This window comes from Protopterus annectens, chromosome 5.part1, assembly GCF_019279795.1.
Source record: "Protopterus annectens isolate FY-2018-M chromosome 5.part1, PAN1.0, whole genome shotgun sequence".
Lineage (NCBI taxonomy): Eukaryota > Metazoa > Chordata > Ceratodontiformes > Protopteridae > Protopterus > Protopterus annectens.
The window spans coordinates 680,438,354-680,454,823 of NC_056736.1; positions in this window are offsets into that span (position 1 = coordinate 680,438,354).

Sequence of the window (16,470 nt, forward strand, 5' to 3'; positions counted from 1 at the left end):
ACACTGATGTCCCACTCACCAGGCTGAACAAGGAAAAATTACAGTCAGCTGCCTGTTGGGTGCCAGGATCCACCACATAACGCATGCACTCAAGTCACTCCACAACAAGTACAAATATGACTCTTGTCATTGTCCATGCTGGAGTGAATGACTTGAGAGGTACCTCCCTGGACTACATGAAAAGAGCCATGGAAGAGCTCTCGGATCATGTGGCCCAGGCAGGTATGATCCTAACCCTGAGTAGCATACTGCCTTCACCCAGAATTATACCACAGTATAAGGACAAAATAATTGACTTCAACAATTGGCTAAGCTTCCGGTGTCATTCAAAGGGGATCCAGTATCTGTCTGCCTGGGACGACATGATCGACAAACCATGATGCTTTGCCAGAGATGGTCTGCACCTGTCACCCCTGGGATTCAGGTTACTGGCTAAAGCTCTTGCCACCCCTATAGTGCCTTTTTTAGGCAAGGTTCAAAGGACAAAACCACCACTGTAACAGATACAAGCATGCAAAATCTGAAGGTAATGCTACTCAATGCTAGAAGTCTAAACCTCAAAATGCACTCTCTCGAGGCACTCCTAAAAATGGAGAACATTGATATCTGTGCAGTAGCTGAGACCTGGTTCAAGGCTCCAGAGAGCACCCCTGCAATACCAGGCTACAACTTTTACCACACTTTTCGGCCACAAAACCAAGACCGAAACACTAAAGGTGGAGGAATGTCCATATTCACCAAGGATATTCACACCTCCAGGCTAGTTGCCCAGCACAATGCATCTGAAATTCTCCAAGTGCAACTAACACTAGGTAAGACTGCAATCCAAATTGTAGCTTGCTACAGATCCCCCACCATGCCCCAAGATTCTCACTCCATCTTTCTAAACATACTGGAAAATATTAAGATACAACCAAACATCCTAATACTGGGTGATTTCAACTACCCTGCCTTTAACTGGGAAAACTGTTTGAGTTACAATGGTTCTTGGAATTCATAAATTGCAATGCCCTGGATCAACTGATCCATTGCCCCACCAATGGCTCCAATATCCTAGACCTGGTCATTACCAACATGGGAGATAGATGCTCCACACCAGTGGTCACCCCCTCATTGGTCAGGTCTGACCATAAGCAAATCACCCTTGACATTCACATCCCACCCACACCCCCCAGTAAGGAAACCTCCTTAAAAAACTTTTCCAAAGCTAACTTCATGCTACTCAAGTCAGAAGTGACAAACTTCATGACACCTATGCAGACGGGATCCAAAAGTTCGACTGCAGAATCCTACACTAAGGCACTGTACAAGCACATCCACTCGTGCATGAATCGTGCCATCCCAAACAGAACCAAGATGCTCTCCTCCAAAAAAAGGAAGCCAGTCTGGTGGTCCCCTGCTATAAACAAACTATACAACAGAAGGAAGAAACTGTTGCAGAAAAGAGGAAAATCCCAGGATGCAAAAAACTCCCTCACCAGCCTCAGTAAGAAGCTGAGATCCCTCATAAAATCCTCAAAAGCTAGTTACGAAAATAAAATTGCCAAAGATTCCAAAGACAATCACAAGGCATTCTATAGTTAAGTCAAGAATCTAAATGGCAATGCTCAGATCTGCTCTGAGCTTCAACAGAATGGCATTAAATATACTGATCCCAAGGATATTGCCAATATCCTGGCAGATCAATTTAGTGCCAACTTCACCCCCCTCTCACTGCTAAAGGGCCCATCTCAATACTAAAAGATTGCCAAATTCTGTTAATCACGGCCACACAGGTAGAAACTGCACTCTCCAAAGCTAAGAATACAGCATCCGTGGGACCAGATGACATCCCAGGCTGTGTACTACATGAACTACAAAATGAACTGGCACCTCACCTAAGTGTCATGTTTAATCATAGCCTCAACTCAGGCTTCATGCCCACTGAGTAGCACATAGCGACAATTATCCCACTCCACAAGGGGGGATCCACCTTGGATCCCGGGAACTACCGTCAGATCAGTCTGACGAGCCTGATCTGCAAGTGCATGGAACGCATTATCATGGAACTTATAAACAAAGACATTGGCAACCTTCAAACACTGGACCCCATCATGTTTGGGTTTATGAAGAGCCGATCTTGTCTCCTGAACATGATTGACTTCTTTGAATCAGTCTCCAGAGTTGTGGATGAGGGTAAGGCAGTCCACACAGCCTATCTGGACCTTGTCAATTCCTTTGACACCATCCCCCACTCTGGAATCATATATAAACTTACTAAGCTGGGCATAAATCCCTATATCACTCGATGGGTTGCCAACTGGCTTACTGACAGAGCCCAGACTGTAAAAGTAGCCAACTCCAAATCCAGCTCCAGACAAGTGACAAGTGAAGTACCTCAGGGTTCAGTCCTGGGACTACTCTTGTTTGGCATCTACTTCTCTGAAGTACAGGCCAAAACTTAGGGACTCTAGCTAACAAAGTTTACAGATGACTGCAAACTGGGAGCCATTATCGAATCCCCAAATGATGTGGATATTCTACAAAAGGGCCTTACAGAAACTGATGCCTGGTGCCAGAGCCATGGGCTCAAGCTTAATGTCAAGAAATGTATAGTTATCCCCTTTGGAAAAAAACATGTACCCATGAATTACCAAATAGGTGGCAGTACACTAAACATCAAAAGTGTGATGGGAGACTTAGGGACACAGGTGGACAGTGGTTTCACTTTCAATAACCACATCACCACAACAGTCAGGAAATCATTCTATGTGGCACACCTCATCACTAAGGACTTTTCATCCAGAAAAAAGGAGGTCATTACCCCACTGTACTCATCCCTCATTCGACCCATTATAGAGTACAATGCCTCATTTTGTATGTACCTCACAAGACATCTGCAACAGCTGGAAAGGCCACAGAAATACCTCACTAAAAGAATCACAGGCCTAAAGCAGATGCCGTATGTTGACTGTCTAAAATAACTCCAGCTATACTCTGTGGCATATCGTCTACTCAGAGGTGATCTCTGCTTAACATACAAGGCCATGTCAAACCCTGAGCTGTTGGACATGCTCCACTTAAAGAAATCCCAATCCCTCAGAGCCACACGCTCCAGTGATCTAAACCTTATCATCACAATGAACAAAACATGTTGGAGGGATAGGTTCCTGACCCAGAGATTCCCCATACTCTGGAATAGACTGCCCATACATGTCAAGCAGAGCACCTCCTTGGCCCTCTTCAAAAGGAACCTTGATGATTGGATGGGAGATAGGAAATTTATCCCGGAGATCATGTCAGTTGCCCTGCTAGACAGGGGTCCAGAGAAGTAAATACTGTGGGAAGAAATATCCAGGGAATTGTTATGGCTAGGCTTGTATAGGCCCTAGGGCTGATAGCCTAGTACCAACTTATGAACCTATGGAACTATGAGACAGTGGTGTGAGTGTGTGTGTGTGTGTATACACAGTCAAGCTCAGTGCTAGCCCTATACATGAGTATGCTGGACAGCTTTGGACCATACATCGTAGAGTTGACAGTTCACCGTCTCCGGCCCTGAACATGGGAACTAACTCTGCCAGGAGTTGCACTGGCACCACCATGCCCAAGGTCAGATGCAGTGCGAATACCTGATGGTGACTGCTGTCTGCTGAGACCATGTCCGCCACAGGACCACCCAGGACCATGTTCCCACGGCCTGCCACGTTGTGGTGTGGACAGTACACTCCCCTCTGTAGGGCTGGATTTACTGCCACTATGACAGAGTAATTGTGCACAGCCACGTGGACTCTCAGTAGATGGTGTTGCTGACCCATGTCCATGGATCCGACCCCCAACTCCAACCACACATTCCATCACAAACAATGTGTTGTCCAAGACAGACACTGTCTCAGCCCACCATATGTCCACTGCATCAGTGAACTGATCCAGGGTGTTCACAATGTGGTGGAGGCAGTCACAGATGTCAGCCTGTGCTGCATCCATAACCTTAAGCATACATCTGGTGTTCCATTCAGAACAAGCCTGTGCCTCTATGATGGCCCAAAACATGTGCCGAGTGACCCATGATGTGACACCTGCAACAGTTGGTGGATGGACAGCAGTCCTACTATGATCACCCCTGTCAATCTGCCTGTGTGACACCTCACCAGCTCTCTGGCTATGGCCAGGGTCTACACTCACTAAAGCTATAGTTGTCATACTGGGCTGTTCAATGTCTCCACCCTCTGACTGTCCAATATAGACTGTGTGTAGTAACAATGGGGGTGGAAGAGGGATGTCAACCTCTGGGACAGATTCAGCCCCTGACAACCCTACCTGTGTCTCACTGTGGCTACCATCATCATCATCATCATCATCAAAGTCTGAAGAGACACTGACATCAGGTTGTGTGGGGGAGACTCCAACCCCCTCCTCCCGGTCACCTGTGGAAACCAAGACAAAAGCAGTACATTACTACCTGCAGTATTATGTATGGAAAATCCACAGAGTCATAATAATGAGAACCCACAACTTCATTACCAGTCTCACATCTTCTCATCTCCACTTTCATGCACAACAGACTTCCTCACAACAAAATACACATTCAACTCAAGGCCTTTATAACAAGCACATCAGGTAAACCATGTGACACTTGACCTGTGCAATTTACATTTTAGGTATGCAATATGACACTATACCTGATAAAACAACACATAAAACCCAGTACACCTATCTTAACAAATATATACAAATACAAATTTCAATGCCTACGGTATGTACCTTTCAGTTTTTGCAAAGCATGTTGGATTAATTGCCTCATGTACACCAGGAGGCTTATTCACTCTGAACTATAACTGCAAAAGTGTTTCTGCTCATTCAACTACACTCCTGTGATTACCCACTCTAGAAGCCTTAGGTAAATGTTCCAGACTGGAACATACAAACATTCTACTCAGGTTACACACTACACTAAGTGTACATAGGGAATTATCCTGGCCCTTAACTTTAATAGCATATATATAAAGCTTACCAGGAGCAGGACCACAGCCTTGGACAACTCCTGATGGACCTGTAAAAAGATGAGTGTGAGGTAATTTCAGTACCACCGCATGTTGCAGCACAACAAGGTAATATGTACATATATCTCATTTGTACAGTAGCTACTGTGTTACTTGATGTATTGGTAACATTCTGAGTATGAGTGTACAACTGAGCTTAACCCCCCCAAAGCACATAGACCTGACACCCACATAAAGGTATGTACATGCTGACAGGATGACTAATACAGAATTATAGTGGTGATCACAGTAAGCATACCCACACACTCCTCTGCTGTGGACACTGTGGCTCCCACCTCCACAATGTATGGTGTGATGGATGCCTGGGAGCTGTCATGTGTCCTTGGGTTCCCCAGGAATTCCTCAGTGGCCATGAATTCTTGTTCCATTGCAGGCCCTCCACCAGTGATGGCATGATCTGTGGCTACATCAGTTTCCCTTCATCATGCAGCATTCACCATGTCTGTAGCATGGTGTCGAACCTGCTCATATGTCCTGTCTTGGTGGCCATTGTCATCATATGTCCTGTCCTGGTGGCCACTGTCATTCACATCCCAGACAAGGTCTGTTCACAATGCAGCCTGCTGTTTCCTATTATGCTTCACCCTAGATAGGAGGATGTGATGATGATGCCATAGTTTTTGAAGTATTAGTTCATTCTCCGCATCTCTGAAGGGGGCATGGCATCTATGATACATTGGTCCTGAAAGACACCAAAAGAGAAACACATTATAGGATCAAATACATGGATAGCTACTATCTACAAAATGGCCAGCAATATCCACTGCTTGCTCACACATGTCATACCCCGCAGTGTGACAACATACTATGTGTGTGGATACAACCAAGATAGTATCATTACTGAGGTAGTTCCCTGTGTGCCATGAGAGGTTCTGCTGTATGATCATACACCTAACACTCCAGTCCACTGTGGTGTGTCCCCTAAGGCCAGCCACCCAATAATATGTCATAAGACAAGTGCCAGACAAATAGCAGTGTGCTATTACAACCACTATAGATGGACAGTCCAACAACACCAGTGTGCCACAATGACAAAAGACAATGCAACCCTGATATGTTGTACATCCCCTGTATGTGTAAGACAGCAGGGTATCAATGACATATCATTACCACAGGTCTAAGGCAGGTTTACTGCTGTAATCCCTATTTCCCATACCTCTATCCTCCCATCTGCATCCTGTTATACATAAAGACAGCTGCATACCTGGTGGAGTGCAGTACTTCTCTGTTGAAATGTGCTACTGGTAATGTTTCACAAAGGCGTGCTCTGTGTGAGGAATGTCTCATACAGAATGTTCCCCATAGCCAGCTTCTTGCATTTTAATATGCTTCTCATTAGCAAGTAATTTCCTGCAAACCAATCTGTGGCTCTGATATGCTAATTTTATTATTTTTTATTATTTTATTTTACATTTGTTAACCGGGAGAGTCCGACTGGATACATGTCCATTTTCAGCAGAGGCCCGGGCAGAAAAGTTCGACATGTACAAAAAGATGACAATCAATATTCACGGTTACATTGAAAAAAGAAAATAATTGCAGCCAAAACAGCTGAATTGCACTATCATTAGCCAATGACATTCAAACACTTCATGTAGAACATGGCCTCTTCTTAGCTGTTGGGATGGACATTACTAGGGTGAGGAGACTATATCATCACAGAGGGTAGGTTTGTAGCAGATAACTTTACATAGTGCTGTGTTTACCACAGGCTGCAGCAGCTGCTGCAGATAGTAGACACAAGCAGAGAGTGATAGACACAGTCAGAGAATGTGAACACTTTGGAGGACAATAGTCTGTAGATGTATCTGTGTCAGCTGCGTCAGCCTTGTTGTACAGCCAGAGCCAGGGTGAGGGTACCCTTTACACTCCAATTAAGGCATGTGTTTAAGTTACATATGTTAGGCAACTGTGTCAATAACAGAGCACTAGGTGATATACAGTAATGCTATACGGATATGTGAAGTGTGTCCCTACCTGCAGGCCTGTGACTTCCAGCACTGAAAAGCAGTTATTTAATTTGCAATGCTTTGTGTAAATAATGAGTGCATGAGTACTTCATTAATTGCTGTCTTCACAATATTTAATTGAAATGCAACACAACACTGGATTTGAACCCAGGACTATGTGTGGCAAAATGTACTGCAAACAAGGCATTTAACAGACCAAGCTACTGAGTCACTGCTAAAGTAGGTGCATTTGCAAGATATATGCGCACATATAGAGGTTGTGCTCTACATCCATCAGTATGTGCATGACTTTATATGGATGTATTTCTGCACCAGTCCTAGTTGAATATGTATTTTGCCATGAATGCCTTAGCAGGTGACTTTCTACATGTTGCTGATAAAAGGGCACATTTACCTGCCATCACAGGCCTTAGTTACATCCATTATCATGTCTTTGGCTGCTAGGGGTGTACTATTGCACCAGAGCCATTACCTTTTATTCCAGTTTGCGCGATGTGGCGTGGCATACAGCTCCATTGAAACACACGTAATGACTGTAATTGGCAATTACTAAGTTTTGTTTAAACCACTTGTTTAATTAAGAGTTGTATGGCATGGTAGGTTAATGAAGCATGCTGCAGTGCTGCAGGTGTGATGGGTTCAAAACATAGCAGAGGTGTTTATTTTGTACATGTATCTTACAATGTTATTAACCCATATAGTCATTATAGCTCTATTTAGCTCAGCTTAGTGAAGCTGCCCGACACAGGGCATCGCATAGATCTGCGCTAAAAAATACGAAGAAAAGAAAAAAGGGGAGATAGGAAAGTGATGAAATGGGAGCAAGCAGGGGAAAAACATAGTGAAAGGTAGGGAGAGATGTGCAGGAAGGGTGTAGGAAAGAACCATAGCTATTCAGTTCTTATACAGCAAAAACTGTGCACTTTGACAACATTTGTAAGTAAAGTTGGACTCTCAAACACCCAGAGAGAGGGGCAAGGACAGCATAACTGCTCTGTCAACCCAACTGGACCAAATTACATGTGTCCAGTGGACATGTGCGCAAAATGGAGAGCTATGTATGGGAAAAGTTTTTTTTTTTTTGGGACAGTACCCATTTTCTTTTTTCTTAAGGTGAGAGTGGAATCTTGGGGAAGGGACATAGGTACATGTGGGGGAATTAAGTTGGGTAGGTGAGGATGCATCTGCAAACAGACAAGATAGACAACACAGCAGACAGGGACAGTGTGTGGCACATGAGGGGGTAAACACCTTGGATAGGGAGGGTGTTGTAGAATTCAAGTCCCATGAGTCTCCAGACAGCAGAAACAGGACTGACATCCCCACCCATGGAACTGTCAGCACTGCTCCTTCACTGCTCTGGGGGTGGCAGTACTGTAGGCTGGGCACCAGGGCGAGGGTGCTCCACCAGGTTGACCAGCATGTCCTCAGTCTGGGGCAGGTGGCAGTCATAGCCATGGTGGACTATCCTGTGCACCAAGACCAGCAGCTCATCCTGAATGACAACTCCCCCTCCGCCACCACTCCCAGAGGGGGGTCTGTCCCCATCCCATAGGGTGGCGCTATTTGACCCCACAGGTATTGCAGGGCATCAGAGGGGGCACTGGTGCCATAGCTGGTTGAGACAAGGTAGGGGGATCAGCTCGAACCGGCCTACCCTGACTTGCTGTGGTAATTGAAGTATAGCAATAAGCTGAGGTTAGTTATGAACAAAATATTGAGCACGGAGCATCATATTAATTAACCCAAATACATAGCAATGTATATTATGTATGACACAACATGAAATAACAGAACAGTCAGTATGTTAACAGCATGCCAGTAACAGTTAAAGCATAAGGGCAACCACATGGTTAATTTAACAAAATATGTGAATATGAATGCATAATAACACATAACAATAATAAACCACATTTCCCAAAATATAGTTATTTTAACAAAATATGTTAATATTAAACCATAATAATGCATAACAATATTAAATACATGCAGATAAGGGGTGGTGACAGAGAGAAAAACAGTCCATTCGTGACACTGCAGATTATATCCCAGAAAACAGTGGTAATATTAACTCTACAGGTGTGTATTTTCAGTTTTGTGTACAGTGACTACAGGTCTCTTATAGGTGATGTGGCATGTACATACCTCTCAAGCTGTTTCATGGGGCAGTATGGGCCAAGCAATAATAAATACAGGTATACAACTAGACAGAACATTTGCACATTGTGTGGACTTATATAACTACCAAGGTATTCTGTAAGCAGATTTTTTAAGACTTTGCATTCCAAGTAATAATGTCTGTGGTAATCCTGTGACAGACTATGGAATATTAATTACAGTATGAGATATCGTGACACTTGTGAGGCATGTTTGTGTGTAGTTTATAAACTAGACAGCCATCATGCCTTAGCTGCCAGGCATGGGAATAGAACCTAATAGCTGTGACTGCAGGAGACATCTGCAAGTAATGTAATAAGTGACTGCAGCAAATTAGTACAGACATGCAAGGAATGCAGCCATACTGGAAGTAGACAGATTTATTTATGAATCAACAATGCTGGTGAACACGTTATTCTTATTGATTTTAAAACTCTGAAATCTAAACATAACATCTGCTCATAACATGGGCTACCTCACTCATATACCTTTTGTTCCTGGGGAGAGAGAGAATGTGAGCATTCACTGGCAGTGGACTGGAGATAATCTTGAACCATACTATGAGTTGAGCAATACAAGTTACAGGACATTCTTTTTTCATTCTAGGACTATTACAGTGTTATAATTGACTGCAGTGACAGTAGAACACACATGCACGGAATACAACCATTCTGCATATATTAAAACAGCTTTATTCTAGTATCAACAATGCTGGTGAACATTTTGTATTGTTATTGGTTTGAAATATCTGTGAAGTACACATACAATATCTTATGTCAAGAATCTAAATAGCAATGCTCAGATCTCCTCTGAGCTACAACAGAATGGCATTAAATATACTGATCCCAAGGATATTGCCAATATCCTGGCAGATCAATTTAGTGCCAACTTCACCCCACTCTCACCCCCTAAAGGGCCCATCTCAATACCAAAAGATTGCCAAATTCTGGTAATCACGGCCACACAGGTAGAAACCACACTCTCCAAAGCTAAGAATACAGTATCCATGGGACCAGATGACATCCCGGGCTGTGTACTACATGAACTACGAAATGAACTGGCACCTCAGGTAAGTGTCATGTTTAATCATAGTCTCACCTCAGGCTTCGTGCCCACTGAGTGGTGCACAGCTACAGTTATCCCAATCCACAAGGGGGGATCTGCCTTGGATTCTGGGAACTACTGTCCCATCAGTCTGACAAGCCTGATCTGCAAGGGCATGGAACGCATTATCATGGAACTTATAAACAAAGACATTGGCAACCTTCAAATACTGGACCCCACCCAGTTTGGGTTTGTGAAGGGCCATTCTTGTCTCCTGAATCTGATTGACTTCTTCAAATCAGTCTCCAGAGCAGTGGACGAGGGTAAGGCGGTCCACACAGCCTATCTAGATCTTGCCAAGGCCTTTGACACCATCCCCCACTCTGGAATCATAGATAAACTTACTAAGCTGGGCATAAATCCCTACATCACTCGAAGGGTTGCCAACTGGCTTACTGACAGAACCCAGACTGTAAAAGTAGCCGACTCCAAATCCAGCTCCAGGCAAGTGACAAGTGGAGTACCTCAGGGTTCAGTCCTGGGACCACTCTTGTTTGGCATCTACTCTGAAGTACAGGCCAACACTAAGGGACTCTGGCTAACAAAGTTTGCAGATGATTGCAAACTGGGAGCCAGTATTGAATCCCCAAATGGTGTGGATATTTTACAAAAGGGCCTTACAGAAACAGATGCCTGGTGCCAGAGCCATGGGCTCAAGCTTAATGCCAAGAAATGTATAGATATCCCCTTTGGAAAAAAAACATGTACCCATGAATTACCACAAAGGTGGCAGTACACTAAACATCGAAAGTGTGATGAGAGACTTAGGGACACAGGTGGACAGTGGTCTCACTTCCGATGACCACATTGCCACAACAGTCTGGAAATCATTCTATGTGGCATACCTCATTACTAAGGGCTTTTCATCTAGAAAAAAGGAGGTCATTGTCCCACTGTTCTCATCCCTCATTAGACCCATTATAGAGTATAATGCCCCATTTGGTATGTACCTCACAAGACATCTGCAACAGCTGGAAAGGCCACAGAAATACCTCACTAAAAGAATTACAGGCCTAAAGCAGATGCCATATGCTGACCGTCTAAAAAAACTCCAGCTATACTCTGTGGCATATCGTCTACTCAGAGGCGATCTCTGCTTAACATACAAGGCCATGTCAAACCCTGAGCTGTTGGACATGCTCCACTTAAAGAAATCTCAATCCCTCAGAGCCACACGCTCCAGGGATCTATACCTTGTCATCACAATGAACAAAACATGCTGGAAGGATAGGTTCCTGACCCAGAGACTGCCCATACTCTGGAATAGACTGCCCATACATGTTAAGCAGAGTGCCTCCTTGGCCCTCTTCAAAAGGAACCTTGATGATTGGATGGGAGATAAGAAATTCACCCCGGGGATCATGTCAGTTGCCCTGCTAGACAGGGGTCCAGAGAAGTAAATATTGTGGGAAGAAATATCCTGGGAATTGTTATGGCTAGGCTTGTATAGGCCTTAGGGCCAATAGCCTAGTACCAACCTATGAACCTATGAACCATGGAGTGGGCTACTTCACTCATATACCTTTATTACCTGAAGTAGGAGGAACAGAGAGCATTATGTGAGACAGCCTTGGACAGTAGCATGAGTTAAGCAATCCTGTTTGCAGGCCATTCGTTTTGCATTCTACAGCTATTACGGTGTTACACTTGACTGCAGCAATCTTACCATAGAAAAGCAATGCATATAGCTCTACTGGAATGGTTATGACAACACAATCCTGCTGAACACCATTTTGCTTACTGTTATTGGTATTGTTTATTGTTTATTGAATATCAGTTGGTATTGTTCATGTATTTCACTAGAGCGCTAATTGCTCATTTACTGCACTACTGATATACCTGCCCATTTATTGCACTACAGTCCTTCTTGTATATACTTTATTGCAGTAAATGCTTTAGTCTTTCTTGCTTATTGCACTACAGTTAGCATACTACATCCACACTTATCAGACTCACAGTGCAACCTGGCCAGGTGCCCGCCATGGGACTTGATATTGTGAGCCTTCTCTGCTGCAACTGTTGGGAGAGAAGCACACCATTATGTATACCAGTTTTGCAGACATTCAGCTAGCATATTAGTAAAACAGAGGAAAAATTACTTACATATTTTTGGGGCATTCCCTGCTCTTTTCTCTTGGATTCAGGTGTCTAACATTCCCCTCTTTCTCATTTTCAGATCATCATAATGGTGACGACACTATTCACTTGCACAGGGGATACCAGTGACACTGGTGAGTTCCTTGGCCAAACAGTCCCAGGCCTCTGCCTTACACTCTGAGCCCTGGAATCCACCCTGCATCAGCCGGGGTTCATTGTTTTTAACAAGGAGACCAACCATGATCCTGGACCCCTGAATACCCCATCTCTGTGCCTGAAAGTGCACACCTTTGCCAACACCACCAGCCATACAAACAGTTGATTGAACTCCAATGACTGTTGCAGAATTCCTGCCTATTGGGCTTAATATAGGCTGTTTTCCCGCCCTTACACATCATTCAGCAACATTCAAAAAAGTGCCACATCACTTAACAGTGCACAAACCAGTTAAGTGGAGCCAAGCAGTGTGAAAACTTGTAGAACAGTGTTTTTAGCGAGGCTTAGTACCGAGCAAACATTGGTAGCCTTTAGCATGTTTATGCACTGCTTAGCATAAATGAGCCATGCTTAGCAAGTGCAGCAGTGCCAAAATTCAGAATAGTTTAATAAAATTAAATAAAAATATTACATTAATTTACAAACATACTCTGCCTGTTATGGACTCGAGCTCAGGATCTACTGCACAAAAGACTATAACTCTACAATGTAGCAAGTTGGATGCTATAAAAACAAGTACACCTTCACATATACTACTAGGCTACTTGTTAGTGTTGCTGAGTACCATGCAGTGACATGCAAACACACTTAAACATACCTAAAAATAAATAATTAATTACATTTGGTTTCTATTTTTAGATGTCTGGCAAGTGTCGGCCATGTATGTATAAGCTCTGCTCAACTCTGCTGCACTCTGCGCTGTGCCGTACAAACGAAAATTTAAAAAAAAAAAATAAATGATGATAATTAATTGCATCCAGTTTCTATTTTTAGATGTCTGCCAGGTGTCAGCTGTCTATATGTGAAGACAGGTTAGCATTGCTGTGCTCCGTGCCTCACCATGCAAACATGCAGTTAAAAAAAAAGAAAATTAATAAAACATAACACTTTTCACTGTGTAGGCTCTGCACTGTGCCTACACAGACTTTATTAAATCATGGGGCAGGTCTTTGCTAGTGTCTTTGCTGTAATTGCTTATAACTATGTCACTGGGAACTAATTGATTTTTTGTTTAAAAAAATGAAAGTTAAACAGTATTTTGCTGATGAAGAGATTGCTGTAATGTGTATAAAACATGAGAAAGAACACAAACCAGAGACTGCCACTGTAACAACTTTTCTGACACTTTCTTCAGATGCTCCCAAGGTAAGCAGGAATGTTAAGTACTTCCATGTTTAAGTGAATGCAAAGAAGATTTCATATGAGGGCAGGGCATTATTATATTTTGATGATGTATGGTGCATTGTGAGAAAAGGAAGCTTGATGAAAAAACACAATCATTTCCTTTTTTTTGCTTGTTATATCCTTTTTGGCTACAATCCATGCAAAAGACATAACTATATCCACTCTTGTCAGGTCATCATATGTCAGCATAACTTTCAACCTTTTAGAGCATGAAATCTGGACAAAGCCATAAATAATGGGGGGACAAAGGCCCAAAAATAGGGACACTTTTTAAATATTGCTCTTACAAACTTAGAAAGTAGATAGAATAACAGGTTTTGCATTAGCATGAATTTCCTGAAGGGTATGAAGTCTGAAACTCAAAGGTCTGTCATTATTTTCTGACTTAATTCATCAATGATTTGCTAGAAATCCACAATTATATGAAAAATTGACCAAAAATATGAGGCAAAATGTAAACATTCTGCAAAACTCTGTACAGTTGAGAGGTATGTTAATGTCAGAACAATATAAAATAGTATATTTACAATGTTGCAACAATATTAGTATTCTACTGAACATCAAGATAAAATAAAATGATGACCTTACTATTCCTTTATGTTGTAGAGACTTATCAGGTAGGCTTTAATCTAAGAAGGCATCATACAATTATGAATTTACATAAACATGAGAGCAAAGGTGCTTCAATTCAGACCATATCAATTGGATTATGGCCCAATATTTTAAACATCACTATGGTCCATACCCCTATGGTGAAGGCGATGATATCAGTATTTTTTTTTTTAGGAAAGATCCAATGGCTGCAGCCAACACTTGAAGAAACAGTTCCTATTGACGTACTTGTTTCTTTACACTAAATAATATGGGCTAATGACAGCCTAAGTGAAAGTAAAACATCAGGATCAAACAGAATTGCAACAGTTTTTTCTTAAGGCCATTAACGACACTTTAGTCACAGTTTTCATAGGTTCATAGGTTAGTACTAGGCTAACTGCCCTTGCGAGCCATTTTAAGCCTAGCCCAATTATTCCTTGTGAGACTCAAACCCTGCACCTTTTGTTTTTAAGGCAAACACCTTAACCATTAGGCCACCCTCCCACCCTATTGCAATTATTTCAGAAATCTGAAACTGAAGGTCAGTTTGCTAATTCAAGTTGGTGAGCCACTGTTATCCTATATCCTTAAAAGGATAAAGACACTGTTCTTCCAACAACTAGAGCCATATGTCATTCTTCCCACTGGAAGTTAAGATCCTGTTTAAAAAAATAGGCAGAAGAACTCAAAATATCTTGCTTTAGCTTTCACGTCATATGCACTATGGATATATGAAGCACCACATTGGAGAACATGATTGAGTGAGGCTGTGGCAGAATGCCTTACAATTTGTAATTGAATGACTGACACTTCTGCATACACTAATGCTTGTTTTATGGTTTTGCTTTTGATAGGTGGGATGTAGTTTAGTAGTTATGGTCTGAGCTTTTGTAAACAACAATATAGTAGCCAGCTAACACAGGTGAGTACCCGTGGAGGTATCTCACCACCTTTTGCACTCTGCAGTGGATATACAAAGGATGTTCTATGTCTTTTCACTCTTCATTTTAACTGGTGAGTCTCTGGCTGCAGATGTGTGTACATATGCAATCCCAATATTTATTCCCTTCAGCACAAAACAGGTTACAACCTCTATCCAGTTTGCCAATGATTGCATCTTGTGGATTTGAGACCATTTCAAGAAATTATCCCTTCCTGTTAGAATCTGTTAAGTTCTTTTCCAATATTTCATGCCTGAAGATTATCCTAATTAAATAATTCATTGTTCCTCTGAATTTTGCTTGCCAATGTCTTAAGAATCAGTTTGACAATCCCTTTACAGTACTGTCTAAAATAAAATACCTTGAAATGTGTGTTTTCCTTCTAAGCCAAACACTTTACAAGTAAAATGGTCACCCTTTCAAAATGAGATTCCGAGATCATTGCAGCAATGGATATAACTGCACTTGCTTTTTTCTTCCAGAATGAACATTCCTAAAATGTTGAATTGCCACAGTAGTGCTCTATGTGCTTCATTTCCTGTGGGCGTGCTTATCACAATGGTCAGAAACCTCCAAAAGCTCATGGATGATTTTTTAAAGGGATTCAAAATTCCCAAAGCTCAGCAGAAATAACTTTTATTTATATAATACATGTGGGATTGTAGCTATACCCACCCTTCAGGTATATAACTTAATAGGTGGTCCAGTTTTTATTATTCAGTTGTTGCTTTGTTGAGACACATATATGGATGGAACTTGAGACCTTCCTTATGCATGAAGCATTAAAGGCCACTCTAGCTTAGATAGATAGAACTCTCAATTTATTGACAATAAATACTGGAAAACGCCACTTCCCGGATAAAAAATGCATTCAGACTGTGGTATGTTGGGACACACGTAATTCTTCAAGTTCTTCTTTTCTCTTCCTTTTTGAAAAGATTGGGTAGATCAAGGCCTATTTTGTTTTACTTGATTTCTGTAAAGAAGGTACCTCGGACTTTCCCCTACAGCCCACTTCTCATATTTTTTATCTCATCAGGGTCCCCAGTTTGGCAATACTTACAGGTAAGGGCAAATGTTCTTGAGCTATAGGTGTGGCAACTAATCCTGCAAGATTACACTTTATCAGAAAAAGGCTGACATTTCTTGGTTTATTCAATGTAA